The sequence below is a fragment of the Lepidochelys kempii genome, chromosome 11 (genome assembly GCF_965140265.1).
Source record: "Lepidochelys kempii isolate rLepKem1 chromosome 11, rLepKem1.hap2, whole genome shotgun sequence".
Classification (NCBI taxonomy): domain Eukaryota; kingdom Metazoa; phylum Chordata; order Testudines; family Cheloniidae; genus Lepidochelys; species Lepidochelys kempii.
Window position 1 is genome coordinate 8,287,250 of NC_133266.1, and position 19,229 is coordinate 8,306,478.

At 40.9% G+C, this 19,229-nt stretch overlaps 2 protein-coding genes across 4 annotated transcripts in view; one reads left to right on the plus strand and one right to left on the minus strand.

Annotated features, from left to right (window-relative positions):
- LOC140895429 (uncharacterized) overlaps positions 1-19,229 on the minus strand; it is an 82,128-nt gene that overhangs the window by 62,476 nt on the left and 423 nt on the right. Inside the window, exon 2 of one of the 3 annotated variants that reach the window (XM_073305050.1) lies at positions 18,366-18,539. The exons of 1 other annotated variant lie outside the window; for it this stretch is intronic. The gene's annotated coding sequence lies outside the window, so the exon portion shown is untranslated. Of the gene's footprint in view, positions 1-18,365; positions 19,033-19,229 lie in introns of those variants that run through there. One more of the 3 variants, XM_073305047.1, reaches the window with a different exon arrangement.
- The window catches only part of RALB (RAS like proto-oncogene B), an 80,207-nt gene that overhangs the window by 7,354 nt on the left and 53,624 nt on the right, over positions 1-19,229 (plus strand). The gene's annotated exons all lie outside the window — the stretch shown is intronic.

Sequence of the window (19,229 nt, forward strand, 5' to 3'; positions counted from 1 at the left end):
GTTACATCAGAAAGCTAATGCTATTCTGTCTCCTCCTTTGAGTTAACATAACTAACCCACTGTCTTTTTTTTTTCTGAATGGTTTTACCTGGTCTTTCAAATTTTAACAATGAGCATATTCTGCATGCATCATTATGGCTCAGTCAACAGCACTCACCTTTGGGTGAGAAAATCACTGGACCCCGGTACAGTACTTGAACCTATCAAGTCCAGGGGAGTCTTTTCACAGATTTCAGTGTTGAATCAGAATCTAGAAAATGGTCTGATGCCAAATGATGACAGTACGCAAGGCAGTTCTACAGAGATGTGCATCTAACAGTGGTTAGAGGTTCTGTCTTTTGGAGATGATGGGCTCTATTATCTAATACTCATTACTGGCAGATGGTATTTAATGGCCTGATCCAAAGCCCATTGAAGTCAATGGAAAGACTCCTTCTGACTTTAGTGGATTTTCGATCAGATGCAAATAAAGCTGAATAAATAACTTTTAAAAAAGTCCATGAATATTCACTATGCTCCCTTTGTGTACAGTTGCTATGAGCAATCTAGCAATCAAGTTTACCAGCAGGAATGTTTGTGGAAACTGCAAATTTTAATCAAACACTTGAGAATATTTGTGCAAAGGAAACTTGGGAATCATAAATGTGAGTATTCTGACAGAAACCCAGGTCTGAGTTACTCATCTAATCCAGAAATTGAAACAATATGTGGCCAATGTGCCTGATAAAAACTAATGAGAACAGCTAGAATGTGAATATTCAGTTGTCAACAAAGAGCTATGCATGAAGAGTCTATAGATTAAGAAATATATTCACAGAAACTATTCCGCAAATATCTTTGAGTAATGAATGAATTTGAGAAAATTGCCCATGGACAGTCTGAATGAGAAGGAAGAGTGTTTAATTTATTATTATTATTAGGTGGATAAAGCTCTGGCAAAGAGATGGGGCTCACATTTTTATCCTGGAGGCAGTGGGACTTATGGATATTCTCATCTTTTGGGGAAGAGAGTTCGGGAGTAGATAACCTACAAGCTTCTATGACTAAGACGACATCATGTCACTTCACTTTAAGCCTCAAATTTATTTTAAAAACGTACAGTGAAAACTCGAGTAATCTTTACTCATGTAGCTCATCCCATTACTAGTTAATGTTTTTAAATAGGTCCTGAACGGTCTTGTTATATTGTTTCAGCACATTCTGGGGATAGTAGTTCCTAGAAGTGATGGGAATTGTAGACATGCCAGCAGTGCACGCGGGGAAAAGGATATAAAAGAGACCCCTTTTCCCCTGTCAGAGAGTGAGCAAGAAACTGAGGTACAGCCACATCTTTGCTCAGAGAAGGTAAGCCAAAGTATTCATCGTGCAAGGCTTGTAGAAAGGGTCCTTGAACTCTCCCTGCAGAATTAAGAATGCAAATGCAACACTGCATTGTTAGTGCATCAAAAACAGAAAGTGAAATTGAGAAGTTTCAGAGTAGCAGCCGTGTTAGTCTGTATTCGCAAAAAGGAGGACTTGTGGCACCTTAGAGACTAACATCTTTATTTGAGCATAAGCTTTCGTGAGCTACAGCTCACTTCATCGGATGCACTAACAAATTTATTTGAGCATAAGCTTTCGTGAGCTACAGCTCACTTCATCGGATGCATTCAGTGGATCCACTGAATGCATCCGATGAAGTGAGCTGTAGCTCACGAAAGCTTATGCTCAAATAAATTTGTTTTAGTCTCCAAGGTGCCACAAGTCCTCCTTTTCTTTTTGAAATTGAGAAGAAACAGAGAATAAATGAAAGTGAATTGACTGGTCTGTTTTCATTGTGCAAGTTGAATAAAAGGCACAAAGTAAACAAACAGAATAGATGTTGAAAAATGAATGATCTCATTATCTTAAATTATATTAATTATCTAACGTGGTGTTTGGAAGGTAGGCAAGGTAAAAATTTCCCCCAGCATTCCATCTTCGTGTGCTAATCATAGCACCATAAGGAAAGTTTTTAAAATATCTTGGCTCTTTCAACACACAAATACCAATAGGAATGTTTCTTGCAGAAACTGGGTTCAGTTAGACAAATACAAGATGAAACTATTAATCTTAGGGGAAAGCCTTTTGTGTTTGTTGCAGAAATGAGTTTCATCGGAAACTATTTTGCTTAAGGACTAGCTTCTGTTTCCAACTATGGCTGGGTTTCAACAATGACAGTTTAGAAGACTAGCTTTGGGCCACAGAGCAGTGTTTGCACCTTGCTTTAATAGGTGGATACGTTTAATTAACCTTTCTCTCTGAATTAGCAGATATTCTGGCAGTATCAAGGAATGTTTAAGGGAAGACAGTCGTCATAGCAATAAACCGAGACACATTCTATACATCCAATAACACTATTAGTAGTGTTAATATATTTCTTTATGTTTAGCCATGGCAGATATGGAGATATGTCTATTAGTTATGGTTGCCACCTGTCTGGGTTTTACTGAGACAGTCCGGGTTTTGGCTTCTCTGTCCGGGTGCCATTTAGGGTTGCCAGGTGCCCAGTTTTTCACTGGAAAGTCTGGTCGAAAAGGGGACCTGACCACCCAAAATGGAACTTGAATCAAAAGTCAGGTGACTGCAGGGCATTATGAGATCCCAGTTTATTAACCTGCCCTAGCCCCTGCTCAGCCGAGGCTGCCTCCTAACTGCAGGCAGGCTCCTTGAGATGATCCAGCAATCAACAAGGGGAGGAGTGCATGCAATGGGGGTGGAGTCTCGAGGGAAGAGGTAGAGAAGGGGGCAGGGCCTCGGGGAAGAGGTGGAGCAGGGGCAGGCCTCGGGGTCCAGTTACCAGCAATTAGAAAGGTGGCAAGTCTATTATTAGTAATAATACTAAGTAGTTATAGAGAGCTTTATTTCTCCATAGTGCTCTACAACCATAGAATCATACAATACTAGGGTTGGAAGAGACCTCAGGAGGTCATCTAGTCCAACCCCCTGCTCAAAGCAGGACCAACCCCAACTAAATCATCCCAGCAGGGCTTTGTCAAGTCTGGCCTTAAAAACCTCTAAGGATGGAGATTCCACCATGTCCCTAGGTAACCCATTCCACCACCTCCTCCAGGTAACCCATTCCATTCCAGTAAACCATTAATTCATGAATCCTCACAAGATCCCTGAGGATTAGGTAAAAAAATATTATCCCCTTCCTATAGATGGATAAACTGAGAGGTTAAGTGACAGGCCTGGTATACTCTAAAAAGTTAGGTCAACCTATCTACATCACTCAGGCATGAAAAATCTACACTTCTGAATGACGTAGTTAAGCCGAGCTAACCCCTGGTGTAGACAGTGCTAGGTCGACGGAAGGTTCACCTACCTGAACGCCTCCCATCAGCATAGGGAGTGTCTATACTGAAACGCTACAGCTGTAGCATTTCAATTGTAGACATGCCCACGGTGTAAATAATCAGCAGTGCTAATATTGGATTTCAGTTCCTGGCTTCTAGGTCTGTGCTCCGGCTGCTTGACCTATGTTTTAGCATATAAAGAGTAATAATAACAAATTCAATTTCTTCCGATAACTGAGGAATAAGATAACTGATTAAATTTAATTGCCGGATTAAGAGTTTGCATTACAAATCTTCAGACGGTTCTCACTGATCTCTGTTGGTTTCTACTGGAGGCCAAGAGCTCCAGCATCACGTAGACCATGGGTGTTAACCCATTCTGGGCAAGAGCCAATAACATTTTTATTATTGCCTGTGGGTCAACATTACAAAGCTAGGCTCCTTTAGGCTCCTCTACCAACAGTGGATTTCCCACTGGTGATGGGAAGCTTGCATAAAGATTGGGGTTAGAATAAAACCCTTGTGTAGTAATTTGGGATGGGATTTTCAAATATTGGCCTAAATCTGTTCCCTGAATCTGCGGTCAGTGGGAGTAATTAGGCCAATGCTAACTGCTTTTGAAAATCCCACCCTAGACTTTTAGTTAATAAAATTACTCTTCCATTCAATATCACACAGTGAGAAAACAAAATCTGCAGCATACCCTTTGTTTAGACATATTCATGTGCATGTACCTGCTTTCCACACACAACTGCAGTAATGATGAGTGCACAGCTCCCATTGAAATAAATGGAAATCTTGCATGTGCATGGTCTGCAGGATCAGACTATGGATTGATTCTGCAAACCTTTTACTTGTATGAATAATCTCGTCAGCTTCAATGGGTTTGGTAGTTTGGGCCTTATGTACTGTTGATAATAGAGGCTGAGCAGTGAGGAGAGAAGGTGAGCAAGGGTAGAGCTTATTCCCATTGAAATTTATGGCAAAGCTCTCATTGATGCCACTTGGACCAGGATCAGGTATAAATTACTGCACATCCTGAGCTAGTCCTAAAATTAAGAGTCGTTGAGAAGAATCTTAATTGAAGTAGCAGTGTAAATCTTATTACGATTTAGGTATAAATTACCAAACTGAACATAGTCACAGAAATACAAGTTGAAACAATTACTTTATCTTCAGGGAAACTCTTTTGTTAATTGATTGAGATGGATGTAAGTTTCAGCTGAAACTCCTGCTTAAGCACAACTGATACTGGATTCATCCCTGGCTCAGTTTCAATGCAGGCAGACAGTTAACACACAGTGGAAAGCTACAAAAGCTCTCAGTTATGAAGTTCACCTCCTTACTTAGATGGATGGGAGTTAATTACATTTTTCCTCTTTGGACGAAGCACACATTTCTGGTTTTGTCAGCGTGTCTGATAATGGCAGGGGATTTTCTGTAGGTAATCCTGTAATGAAAGTGCAGCCAGAGTTTGCTAATGTCACTCCAGGCGCTGTGTGTAAGGGCACTCTTTAATAATAATAATAAAAATATACTCTAGGAAAAGCTGCTTTATTTCTTATACTCTCATTCCTCAGGAAGTAACGTTTGGTGTAAAAGAGTCTGAGTTATTTTATCTGGTGTAAATCTTTACGGAAGAAGTCTTTCTGAACAAATACACCTTTCTGTCTTCATTCAAATCCCTCCTTAAAATGCATTTCTCCTATAACATGTTTCTGTGCTTATCCACCAGGCATTGCTATCTACTTCTTAAAAAAAAAAAAAACTTAACTCTGTCCAGTTACAGATGATGAGTTACTAATGCATGTTCAATCAGGTCTTTGGAAAAGCATACTCCCTGGCCTGGATTCCCTTGCTAATTGGCATCCGCTGTTCTTTCTACTGTGCATTTATTCATTTTTTATTGTAATCTTCACAGGGAAGGGCCGTGTGTTTTTATGCACCTCTAGGCACCATGCATGTCTATGATTTGATGTAAATCAATACAAATGAAGCAGGAAACAAAAAAGCTCCCTTACAATGGAGGTTAGGTCCATCAATGGCTATTAGCCAGGATGGGCAGGAATGGTGTCCCTAGCCTCTGTTTGCCAGAAGCTGGGAATCACTTGATTGGATCACTTGATCATTACCTGTTCTGTTCATTCCCTCTGGGGCACCTGGCACTGGCCATTTTCGGAAGACAGGATACTGGGCTAGACAGACCTTTGGTCTGACCCAGTAGGGCCATTCTTACGTTCTTATGTTAATGCAAATGAGCCTTACAGGAACAGCTGGCAAATTCTCCTCTTGGTTATACAGGTGTACATCCAGAGCAGAATGTGACCATGAGTCTCGATATAGAGAAGATGCTAATGGCAAACACAGTAATGCCCTCTTTGCCATATGTATGTGCCTATTGTAATAATACTTAGCATTTTATATCTTAGAAGTGCTGTACAAATATTAAATAATTGGGACAACACCCTGTGAAATAGAAAGGTAAACACTATCCTCATTTTACAGATGGGGAAGCTGAGTTGTTGAATGCTAAGTGAGGCCACAGAGGGAGTCATTGTCAGAACCAGAATGAATATTGCAGGCTCCTAGTCTGGTGTTCAGTCTATTAGACTACGCTGCCTCTATACTGCCTCCTGCAGCATGGTGCTAAGAATTGTCCTGCGTAAGGAACATGCATGTTTCTCACCTAATAGCAATGTTTAGAGTTTGTAAAAGGGTGGGTGAAGACTCCATTTTCTCTTAGTCAGTAAGGGAAAATGTCCATAGCTATAGGGGCCAGAGATGTACAAGTGTCACAATTGGGATTTAAAAAAAACAAACAAAAATTGTAAGCACATATCGTGTTAGTAATGAAAATTAAGAAAATATCTTGCATTAACATAGCTCCTTCCAAGCCAAAAGGTGCCATAGCACTTTACAAACTAACTAATATAAGTGCCCAGCATGCTTATGTGCCATAATCATCACCAATGTAAAAAAATTATATGGTGATCACTTCTCCCGCAATTGAAATGCATCCACTCCTGGGATGAAAAATGGCAGTTGTTTAACAGCACTACACAACAGCTCATGAGAGGGAAGTAGTAAGATGACTCTATCCATCTGAAACCACAAAGGAATTTTCAGGCAGGCAGAGTGTAATTGCTTGCACTGGAATTTGGTTGGGATATCTTGCCAGCAAAGGCAGGGGTTGCTGTGGAGGCAGCAAGCTGAGACCATGGAAGGAAGAGAGTGCTTCCTGTTGCTTCATAGCTATTCCATAGGAAAGAGTGGGCATCCTGCCCACTCAGGCTAATCAGTCAGCAAGGCGAGGCTAGCATTCGTTGTGGAAAAAGTGCTCATTGAGCTAGGCGTGGGCAGCACCTGCCAGAAAATGGAAGCAGTGCTCTGTTATAAAAAGATGTGCAATGCACCTTTCTGGCTTTGCTCTAATCCACTGGGAATTGCTCATATAGTCAGAGGAGATGCAAAACTGACCACTCTGAGGTTCATCAGAGATCCCATCATACTTTTTGCAAGTACAGGGTAGTTAGCCATGGTGTCCTGGGCAAATTCCAACTTGCATAATTATCATCCTGCCTCCACAAAATGCCTCAGCTGAAGATGTTAGTCCTTACTTCCTTTTCTAGAGAGGTATAGCAGAGTGTTTTTGCCCACTGTTAAACAGCTGCTGCATTTTGTTAGGTAATTTGAAGTATATTGAGTTTTGGTTACAGGTGGCAGTGCTTGGAAACTGAAGGCCTATATTTATCCACAGAACAGGCAGTAGCAGTGTAAACTTCCCCCACTATGCCATGCCAATATGCTTTAATTCTGACCTGAGAGCAGAGAGCGTTGCTCAGTTTCCAGAGCCCATTCAATCCTTTGCCTCTGCTGAGACTGCTAAGGTGTCAGTTGCATTTGTAGTTTTTGTGATGGTAACAAACTTCCAGCCACTACTGTCCTAGGCTAGGTTTGAACCAGAACCCAGCCCATAACCACTTCACTGATGGACTGGTCCATATTGCATAGTAGTAGCCAGAGGGACAGTGTCACCTCATACGTCTTGCTGTCCAGCTGGGAGCACCTCATGGGTCTGGGAGAATGCATTTCACATCAACTGTAGTAGCTGTTGCAGAGCATGACTGTGATCTGGGAGCTACCCCTCCAAATCTGCAGGGGAAGAGCAGCATGGTTGTTGGAATTCTCCTTGGCGAGATAGAAGATAGAGATATGTAGATAGAAAAGAAGGGACAGATATGAATTAGTCTGTAATGTTCAGGTTGGTGTATTTGTGCAGCATGGTCCGGTGCCGGTCTGAAAAAAGTGAGGGTCTGTCATAATCTGGGAGCAGCAGCTTCAGTAAGACAGTGCTTAAAGTGTGCCCCTTAGTAACCTGGCTCCCAGTAAATTTTTTTTGCTGGGTCTCGGACCCCTTGCAGCACTTTCCCTTCCCTCTCTCCCCGCACCCCACACTTGAAGCACTGCATGGCCCTTTACTGCATGAAATGTGTTGCACCCTCTAGTGGCCGGTCTGTAAATAATAAGCCTTACTATTAACCCTACAGCCAGTAGAGGCATATTTTTAGCTCAGGTGGTAAGGGGACGGTCTCTTGGAGAGAAATCTCACACTGTCTATTGCCCTGCCCACCCCCATCCCCAGTTTGTGACCTTGATGCCCATGAGGCCATGTGGTGCCTGCTTATGACTGAAGTCTTTACAGCCAAAGATTTATTACAATTGCCTTTGCTTGGCCTTCTTGCTATCAGCTCTCGCAAGAGGAGGTGAGCTGAGGAGGTGAAGGAAAGAGCTTATTCTGCAGCTTGGGGATTTCTCTACTGGAGGAGGAAGAAAGAAATTGGTGAAACTGATGCGGTAGGTTGTAGGTACAGCAATTAAGGGCAAAAACACATCAATCACATCTACTTGTTTTTACACTTGGAGCTTCTGTGAATTGACGGGACACATTCCTTTTAATTTATACCTGCTACGGGGAAACAAGACCCAGTAATTACAAGAAAGTTCACCTGTGCCATGTGATAGCTGTCTCAAGGATCAACAGTTCAATCATGAGGTACAGTGAACTTGTTGCATGTGCAATAACCGCATGAGAATGCAGACAGCTTTAAATCAACTTGGCAAGCTCTGGAGGTAGAGAAGAGTTTGTTTCCCACAGCTAGGAAATAAATCTCATTCTCATTTAACCAAAACACAGTAGCATAACTGAGGTTGTGTCAGGATACGCATGCTGGAATTGTAATAAGAATGCATGACCAATACAGATTCAAGAATTTATAAAATGTTTATATTTTAATGTATACAGATGATTTTTGGGGATGCAGAAAAGAGTCCCAGCTATAGACAAGAGGCTCAAACTTTTTATTTCCATTGCCAAAAAATTCTCCATATTTCAGTTTTCAAATCCTAAGGTTTTTCTGTTTCTTCCAAAATGTTATTGTTTTACTTTTGTTTCTTCCAAAATGTTTTACTTTTCTGTTTCTTCCAAAATGTTATGCTTTTACTTTTAACTTTCATGCAATGTAGCGTATTGGCCTTTTATTTTTTTTAAACAAAGTTTGCAGCAAGATGATGCTTGAAAGCACAGAGTGTGAGAACTTGAATATGATTTATTCATATAGTGAAGAAGTTAGTAAGAACTAGGAGTCTCCCTGAACAAAGCATTCTGGAAAGAATTGTAAATATCAACTCAATGTCAACTAAATAGCTAAGATGAGTGTGAGGCATACTCTCAAATCTGAACAGCCCTGATCTTTACGGAAGTTTGCATTTTGCAAATGGACCCTATTTTTGTAATGGGCAGAACCAAAACACTGGGTCTGCACCCCTTCCCGCCACAATATAAGAAAGATCATACTGGAACATGATAGCTCAGGCCCATCTATGCTAATATCAGCCACAGATGAATAAAATACAAACTCATTTTTAAAAAAATTCAACTGAATTTATATCAATTTCCTGCTGAATTGAAACCTCTGCAAAAAATCCCCTGAGAAGTTTTAAGTAAACCACAATCACTGCTGAGTCTTTTGTCTGGAGGACTCTGATGATCCCCAGCTGATTCAAGCAAAGCATTCTTCACGAGCTAATCAAAAGAGAGATGCAGCAGCAAGTGGTCATACTGCTTAGGCTCTGCAAAGAGAAATTTAAAAAGGTGGGATTGCATCAAGTTGGGGAGATGGACATGGTTTAGGCTTTGCAAAGAGAAAGTGAAAAAGGTGGGTTTGCATGGATGCATTTAGCATCTGCCTGCATGTCTTATGCCACATTGGCAAAAATTTGGTTTCCAAAGTGCATGTGAGGACACACTTTGCAGGGAAGTGACAGCTGCCTCCACTCTACAATAAGCTCTCAGGCTTGTTTTATTTAAAGACCCTTTCTGAATTTACAAGGGAGTAACTTCGGGGGTTAATGCACATATAAAGAAAAAATCCATCTTTTAAAATATGGATCTACCTATCTGCCTCTTTTGCCATTTCCCAACTATGTACGTGCTTCTGAGCCATCCAGTATGCCTGGAATATCTGCCCCTATTCATATCCCCACTAAGCTTCCCATGGGAAGCAGCCCGAGACCAGCATTTGCTATGTGCCACCAAACATCTATTGGTAATGATTTTTGGTCACTACTGTGCTGGGTTCAGCTTTATCAGTTAGTGTTGAAGACCTCTAGATTCTCCTTCCTGAGCCATTATTCCACTTTTGAAGAGAGGTACGCTTTCACTCATTTTTGATCGGAAAAGTAATGCTGATTTGATTATCAGAAGATACCAGCACATGAGAATGAGGTGTAAACACAGATTACAGCAAGTAAAACTGACTGAAAATCTAGCACACTCACTAATATGGAAGTGTTTGGATGCTGCACATTAATTAACCCCTTCTGGACTACATTTGCATTTTCTGGCCTGATTTTAATGAACTTTGGATCAGTCTGTAGAGCTTCATGCATACATTATGGCCCCAATTCCCGACTGTCTTGCATTTTCTATGTCATTTTCACCAGTACAAAGTGTAATTTTGATTTGGTAGCATTTTACACCCACTTTCTACAGATATAAAAGACTACAAAAGATGCAAGGCAGCAGAAAGACAGGTCTTGTGTGTTCAGATGCTTGGCTTTGGATTATGAAAGGAATGTAGCTGTATGTGACAGTTCAGATGCATTAATGTTCCGGTATTAATAGTCTGATCAGAAAAATGAAGCCAAAGTTTCCAGTGTTGTCCTTCACAAAATCTGGTTTGAGGATGAATTTCAGGTCTGAATAGATTTGAGCAGTTTACAATCAGAAATGTAAAATTTTCATTAATTGTCCCCTAAAAGCTTGTGTAAAGCTACCTAATAAACATGATCCCAAAGTTGTACAAAGGTTATTGTATGATTAAAGTAAAATCATAGTTCTCAAGCCTCTTAACAGGTACAGACGTGTCTTGGGCACATTTTTTTCCATTTGGTGAACAGACAGCACCCTCTTAAAGGAATTTGTTGGCAGTCTTCAGTACAGATACATGGGGACAGATTCTGGCCTCAGTTATACTTGTGTAAATCTGGAGTAATGTCAATGGGCTAAAACTGAGATTGGATTCTGGCCCAGGGTTAGCATCAAGACTTTAAACTTGGGTTGATCAAAGAATGGCCAAAGACGCCCAGGAATGCTGGGCAGTCCTAAAATGTTAATCCCAGGGATAGGACAAAATCTGCAAGGCCAGATCTGTTGTTCTACAAATCAGACAAATTTAGGTTTACTGGCATTTATTTTTGAAAAAAATTGTTAACATATAAAGTCAGATCCTCAGCTGCTGTAAATCAATGTAGGTCCACTGAAGTCAATGATGCTATGCTGAATTACACCAGCTAAAGAACTGGCCCTACACAGTACAGTGCATACAAGTTAGGTGAACCCCATCAGCAGTCCTCAGGTTTGCAAAGATTGGGCACCTCTACTTCAATTTAAAGTGTTGTTTGAAATAACTTGTCAGCATATTTCTGTTCTAGTTAACTTGGGTATTAATTTGTTTCCTAATAAAACTTACTGCCCTCACTAAATCAAATATGGAACCCTATTCAATGCAAAATACAGACATATTATCTAGAATGAAGGTTCTTGATTCCTCCTTTGGTGCCTAAGAATCACATTGTATGTTGTGTGTAACATTATGCGCTAGCCCTGGGCTAAGAATCATTTATGGTTTAATAAGTCCTTACTGAGAATTTCTTGGCTCTTGTTAATTGTTCCTCCTTCAATAGTATTTTAATGTAGAATTTTATGCTTTTGTGCTTTACATTTTTTATGTTTATGCAAAAAAAAAAAAAAAAAAAAAAGAAAGAAATCCGTCACAGAAATCTGGAAAGCATTAAAGTTCAGGACTGGAAAGAGAGAGAGAGTCCTTCTGTACTCAAATTATTTTTTATTTCCATGCCACATGGAGGCTGAGGACTGTTACATAGAAGTTCAATAATCCATTCCATGCTTTTTTAAAGGAATGTCATCCCTGAGTTTTAATGGCATCTCAATATAGTAGCAGGACATACATCAGAGGAATAAAGCAGAAAATAAGGGATGTCACTTAGAAGATATATATTTTGTTTCTATAGGCATTTAAGTATTCAGTCATTATCTGAGCTAATTAGTAGGATGAATAAGGCCTGTATAAGCAGGACGAGCACTAGTAATTTATACTCACATAATTAGCTTCTAGCAGTTAGGGTTGTCATGAAAAATTAATTTCAACTCCTTTTGACAAGCCTTTAACTGTAGGCTACAGTTGATTGAGAATATAGGGACATTAGAGGAGCTGTTATACTATACTGTTGTAGTACAAGGTACATTCATTTTTAAATCATTTTTCATAATCATCAAACCTAAAGTATATCATACTTTTTAATCATTTTAGTCAAAGGGAAATGAGAAGTTGTTTGTTGGTATATTGGCTTCCCCACCAAAAGAAACATGTTGTTTCTATAGAAGAATACTGTGTAAATGAACATATGAACACTGAACAGCATTACTGGTAAATGCCCCCTCTGTAGTAAAGATGTTCTGAAGTCCAGAAGATTACCATGCAGGTTGTTTCTCCAGTACTACTTTGAACAACTGAATGATCTAAGATGAACAGAAATCATGTCACAATGGTACTATATTTATGTAGCACCTTTCGGCTACTTGAATCCCTTTATCAACTTTACTAATTGGAAAAACTACAGAAAGGAACTACTTTACCCACTGCTGAAGGGCTGTCACCTCTGGGGTGAAATGCAACTGCTGATTAACAGTGCACAACACATTACACAAGCTTATGAGGGGAAGAATCTACACCAAAGCGAATTTACAGGAAGAATTTAAGTATGCAAAATATAACAATACAAACTTGAATTTGCTCAATTCACATGGGTTAACACTTTTACTCTTGGAAAAAGTGCCATAGGATATTTAAGGACTACAGCTTACTGGTACTTGGATTCATAGCTCATGCAGAAGGCTGCATAGTTGGGAGTATGGTGCTTTCTTGAAACCTTGTTGGGACAATGATTCAGAAATGACTTAGAGAAAAGCACATCATTTACTTAATCACCACAATCACTTCCTGCAGCATCTGGGTTTTCAGGGGAGCTTCCCCAGTCAAGTATTGACCAATCCTTAGACTGGGAGATTTAATAATATCATAGTCCAGAGTGTTATTGTTGCAGGTGCAGTGAAAGCTATTGCTTCCTTTTGACTTTTAAAAAGAGTTGTATACATCACACAGGCTTTCAGCCACTGTCAGAGTAACTCTGTGAAGTATTGTAATGAGACCGTGACTAATACAATGAAAGAAACTAACTAAATTTAGATCCAAAAATCTATCTTGTGTAAAATACAGTGCTTGGAAAAAAGTCCTACTAGGTTTAATTGGATAAAAGGTCTCTGTGCCTCACAATATTTGCAATACCTGTTTATAAAATTAAAAAGAGAAACCTGCATTAAACATAAATAATGACATTAAAGCCAAATATGCAGGTCTCTTTTTAATGCATAACAAGCTATGGTTTTTATTTCTAGAAGAGGATATTGACGTTGTCTCTTTGTAAGAGAATAAATCAGTTTAATTAGACACTATATATACAGAAAAAGATACTCTGAGATTTCTTAATGTATTTTGCATTGACAAGGCTTCATTTTGAAATATTCATCACCTCATATTAGATGTCTGGTTGCTATCACATCCAGTTACTCATGTTATTAACTGATACATATATCAATAATGTGATCTGGAAAATTTAATTTGAGTTCCTTATTGTGGAGACTTCTGAATAAGTGACACAATTGAGATTTGATCCTCTCCCAGCATGCAACATTTTCCATACTGGTTCAAATCTCCATCCTACAACCCTTACTCAACTGAATCGTACCAATTAACTCAGTAAGCCACATTCTCAATATTGTCTGTCCACTGTTACTGAGGAAAAATTCTCCCTGCCTTCTATAGGAGTTTTTCCTAAGCAAGCCCCATTTTCATGGAAATCGATAGCAAAACGATATTTGGCTTCAATGGGATCAGGATCAGGCCCTGAGCAAGGGGGTTAAGATCAGGCTCAGTGGGACTGCAAGCATGAGTAAAGATAGCTCATGTGAGGTTGCAAGATCCAGCCCTAAATTTATCATGCTACTGATTACTACGCTGTCCTGCAGGTGCAAGACTCTTAAACCACTTGGAATGTGAAATCCCTTGCCTCACAAGCTGGGAGAGGTCATTAAGAATCTTCTTTTTACAAATTACCTTGGGGTTTTATCCTGTCACAAATCTCCACTTTAGCTGAAGCTGAAGCTGATTTTCCGTTGAAAGTCTGTTTCACTGTGATGTCTTCTGCTGTCTGTAGCAAAGAGGAAATGGCTGAGGAAATCAAACTGCCATTAACTCCTCAGAGGCCAAAAACAGTTATATTTCATATACTATGAGTTGTTTTCCACATGTAGCCACTATTGCAGTTTACTCCTCCTGGGTTTTTTGAATCCTGAAGTTCGTAGAGCATGACAGAGCCAATCCCAACTTTTTAAAGGTCCAAAATCATCTTTACAGTGTGGTTGGTAAAAAGAAAAGGAGTACTAGTGGCACCTTAGAGACTAACCAATTTATTTGAGCATAAGCTTTTGTGAGCTACAGCTCACTTCATTGGATGCATTCAGTGGAAAATACAGTGAGGAGTTTTATATACACACAGAACATGAAAAAATGGGTGTTATCATATACACTGTAAGGAGAGTGATCACTTAAGATGAGCTATTACCAGCAGGAGAGCGGAGAGGCTCTATGATGGTGTCCTCTGAATAGATATGTGGACACAGTTGGCAACGGGCTTTGTTGCAAGGATAGGTTCCTGGGTTAGTGTTTTTGTTGTGTGGTGTATGGTTGCTCGTGAGTATTTGGGGGGCTGTCTATATAGCAAGGATTGGTCTGTCTCCCAAGATCTGTGAGAGTGATGGGTCATCCTTCAGGATAGGTTGTAGATCCTTGATGATGCGTTGGAGAGGTTTTAGTTGGGGGCTGAAGGTGATGGCTAGTGGCGTTTTGTTGTTATCTTTGTTGGGCCTGTCCTGTAGTAGGTGACTTCTGGGTACTCTTCTGGCTCTGTCAATTTGTTTCTTCACTTCAGCAAGTGGGTATTGTAGTTGTACGAATGCTTGATAGAGATCTTGTAGGTGTTGGTCTCTGTCTGAAGGGTTGGAGCAAATGCGGTTGTATCGTAGAGCTTGGCTGTAGACAGTGGATCGTGTGGTGTGGTCTGGGTGAAAGCTGGAGGCATGTAGGTAGGAATAGCGGTCAGTAGGTTTCCGGTATAGGGTGGTGTTTATGTGACCATCGCTTATTAGCACTGTAGTGTCCAGGAAGTGGATCTCTTGTGTGGACTGGTCCAGGCTGAGGTTGATGGTGGGATGGAAATTGTTGAAATCATGGTGGAATTCCTCAAGGGCCTCTTTTCCAGGGGTCCAGATGATGAAGATGTCATCAATATAGCGCAAGTAGAGTAGGGGCGTTAGGGGACGAGAGCTGAGGAAGCGTTGTTCTAAGTCAGCCATAAAAATGTTGGCATGCTGTGGGGCCATGCGGGTACCCATAGCAGTGCCGCTGATTTGAAGGTATACATTGTCCCCAAATGTGAAATAATTATGGGTGAGGACAAAGTCACAAAGTTCAGCCACCAGGTTTGCCATGACATTATCAGGAATACTGTTCCTGACGGCTTGTAGTCCATCTTTATTATGCTTCTCCATGCACAAAGACGAAACAGATTTTTGTGTTGTTTTACATTGAGAGAACAACAAAGTAAGAAAGAACAAAAGTCTGCGTGAGTGAACACACTGTGTGTGTGTCTCTTCCGTCAGGGTATCTGAGAATAAACTGGCTGATAAACTCTGCACATGGGAGGTGTGCTTTTAAATGTAAGATCTAATACTCTGAAAACAAAGGGCATCAAAGCTTCATACCCACATGCAGCACAGTTCTATTGTGAAAAGTGATTCTGCTAAAAAATAAATGGCATCCCAATGTATTCTTTATCAATCCGCCTCATTCTGATCTCACCAGTTCTATACCAGTGTAACTTCCTTGACTTACAGCCGTGTTAATTAAATTATCCTGTATATGGGATCAGAATCAGGCTATGACTTTTGCTAGATTAATAAATAAAAAGTGATGGGCTTGATTCTCTCCCCTGATCCACCCTCTTTGTGCCACTCAGGTACTGCAGAACATTGACCACACATGGCCAGTTGTGAATACCCTCTGTGAGTGGAGGGAAACTCTGTGAAGGTGTAGCCAACACCCCCTCACCCACACCCCTACTCCAGTGTAAAGGACATCCTGGGAATGTAGACGGATCACAGCTAGCTGTGTTCCTTCACTTCTCAGATGTCCTGTAGTACCTTAGGAATTGTTGCCAGCTAGCATAGGTCAGAGCAGCCCCATGGTCATTCTACCCTATGCCAGGGTTGGGGCTGGAGTTGTGCAGGGCAGAGAATCAGGGAGTTGTAACTGGCTCCCACACCCTGCTGTCCCTTGCACTGAGCAGCTCTCAGCAGAGGAAAGAATCTTGCACTATTTTTCTAACTGCCGGTGCCACAAACTACAACTAGCCTCTGCAAATCAAACTTCCTCAATTATAAAGGTTTTGCAGTTGCTGTTTAGCTGACAACTACACTGATGATACTCAAGGCAAGGATGATTACAAACTCATTCTTCCTAACTTGTATAATCTTCAGTGGAAACAGTGGCAAAAAATTGTTTATATCAGTAAAACAAGTATCTGTGATTCAAAGTCAAACAGGGATGAATCCTGAAGCCCTTATGTTGGCAAACCCCTACAGACATCAATGGAATTTTTGCCTGAGCTGGAGCTTCAGAATGAAGTTTAGATCCAAGCCAAGAATGTCAGGAAAACTCCAATACCTATATGTGGCACTCAAGAATTTAACACCTGGAAGGACAGTTGTTTCCGAACTTTCCAGGTGGAAGCCCTTGGTATGAATATGCTCTCTTCAAAATGTCATATGAGCTGTTACAAAATCTCAGGCTCCACAAACCAAAAACTAATAATGGCTTTTAACATATGTCAGCGACAGCAATAAACTAATGCAAGAAACGGAAATATGGAAGGAAGTTTTCTGAGGATGCAGCATTGATCCACCCAAACAATACTCAGTATTGCCAGTATTCCACTATAAGGGATAATTCCAGATGATCCCAGCTAACGAAGAGAAACTGGAATGAGACAGAAGGGCATTCATGGAACATTATCATTAAACTCTGCATGCAAGGAGTTCTGTATTAAACACAATGGCCCAAACTGAGAACTGGTATGACTGGGTGGCACGCCTATTGAAGCCAAAGGACTTGATTCTCCACTTACTGGCTCCTTCTGTAGTCATTTGCACTTGTCCAAAGTGAGGGCCAAAGGGGTGTAGAACATTGCCAAATCAGAATTCTCCACTCACACAGGTGCTGAAATTTCATGCCATTTTCTGCAAGTGTAAATGACAACACTGGGTGGGGAGAGTAAGGCAGTGGAGAATCAGGCTCAATATATTGTCTCTTCTCATTTTGCCTCCTCTACCCGGGACATCCTCCCTGAACCGATGTGCCACCCAATCTTGCCTTCAAATCCTTACTTAAAACCTACTTCTTTTGGTCAACTCATTTCACCACTAGCAAATCTAACTTACCTATCATGTTCATCACCATGATTTCTAAGTTCCTTCATACCCATTGACATTCTCCCCAGATTTTAGTTTATTTACATTTATAAAACGTCTATATATCTTACTCTTCCTTTAATTAAAAAAAAATGAGAAAACTTTTACTGCTCACTCACACAGGATATTGTTAATAATAATTATTGCTGTAGCACAAAAAGCACCCAGTCAGGTTCCCATTGTGCTAGATATTGTATGTACCTATAAGAAATACAGTCCCTGCCACAAGGAACTCACAATCTAAACATATGACAAGAGAGAACAGTTGGAGATAAATAAGCCTCCATCTGTTTGAATGTTATCTATGATTTTAACCACTCTGAGGCAGGGAATTCATTGTCTTACTGTCTGTAAAGCATCTGGGATACAGTTGGTGCAATGCAAATAATAATACAAAGGAACTTATTCTCGTCTAAATTGATGTGTAAAATTCCTTCCCAAAGTACTGAGGCAAAAATACACCCTATAATACCCATGGTAACCATGCACATTATACTCGTCACAGCGCATACTGATTCAAATAAATATATCAAACAATATTCTTTGACATGCCTGGATTACTTTACAAGTGTAGATTTCCCCTTCACCTGTGTCCAATAAATAGAGGATAGATGTGGTTAAGGGTCACGTTAGCATGTAAAAATAGCAGTGTGGATGTTGCAGCTCTGATGAAGAGTGGGGCTAGTCACCAGCACCCCAACGGTTGGGTGGGCTTGAGAGCCTAAGCTGCTGCCCAAGCTGCAACGTCCACACTAATATTTTTAGCAGCTAGCCTGAGTCTACTCAGTCTGGAAGACTTGATCCCAGCTGGAGTGCAGACATACCTGAAGTCTCCACAAGGCAGGCGATGCTCTGTTTAAGCCAGTGTGACATGCTGACAACTATCTCCATAGGCTACTTCTTTAGATTAAATATGCAGGCAGTTGTAGACTGCATTGAAAAACTTTGCAAGCTGCTCTTTGGCTGCTTATCTGATTCATTAGGTGAGGATGGCACTCCTAAAAAGAGAGAGCACTTTGGACCTTTAGCAACTCTGTCCTCTCACAACAAAACCATCTCCTCCCATCCCATCACCCATCCATCCCTATCCTCTTACTACCCCAATTCAAATAAAATATACTTTATTGTCATCTTACGATGTACGAGAGAGAGAGACAGAGAAACTCTGAATGCATGTCAGTAGCATCCAGCATTGGCCCAAGACAAGGCCTCACAGCTTATTGAGTGTTTGATCCCTCTGTGTCCATTCCTGATGGGCAGTTGGCTGCTATACTGAGCAGTGGTACTGCTGCCATCTTTCTCTGCCCTCCCTCCCGAGCACATTTTTCTTCCTCTGAGGGAGCGTTTGTGTTGCACTCCTTGAGATCTCGGATGGTGAAGTATCTCTGGATTTTAATCTCTAGCATGATGGAGCCAAAAACCACCTTCCCCTCCTTCTTCTTGCCAACTCCTTCCTTTCCCAACAGCAGCCCTCCCTCAGCCACCTCCCTATACAATCCTCCCATACCAATACCAACCCTTCCACACCCCCCCCAACACAAGCCCTGCCCCTGTCATTCCAGCACCACCCCCCCCAACCCTTCCCCTGCCATCCCAACACCAGCCTCCCAACCCTCCCCCACCTATCCCAGCACCAAACCTCCCCTTCCCCCTCCCATCCCAACACCACCCCTCCCCCACCTATCCCA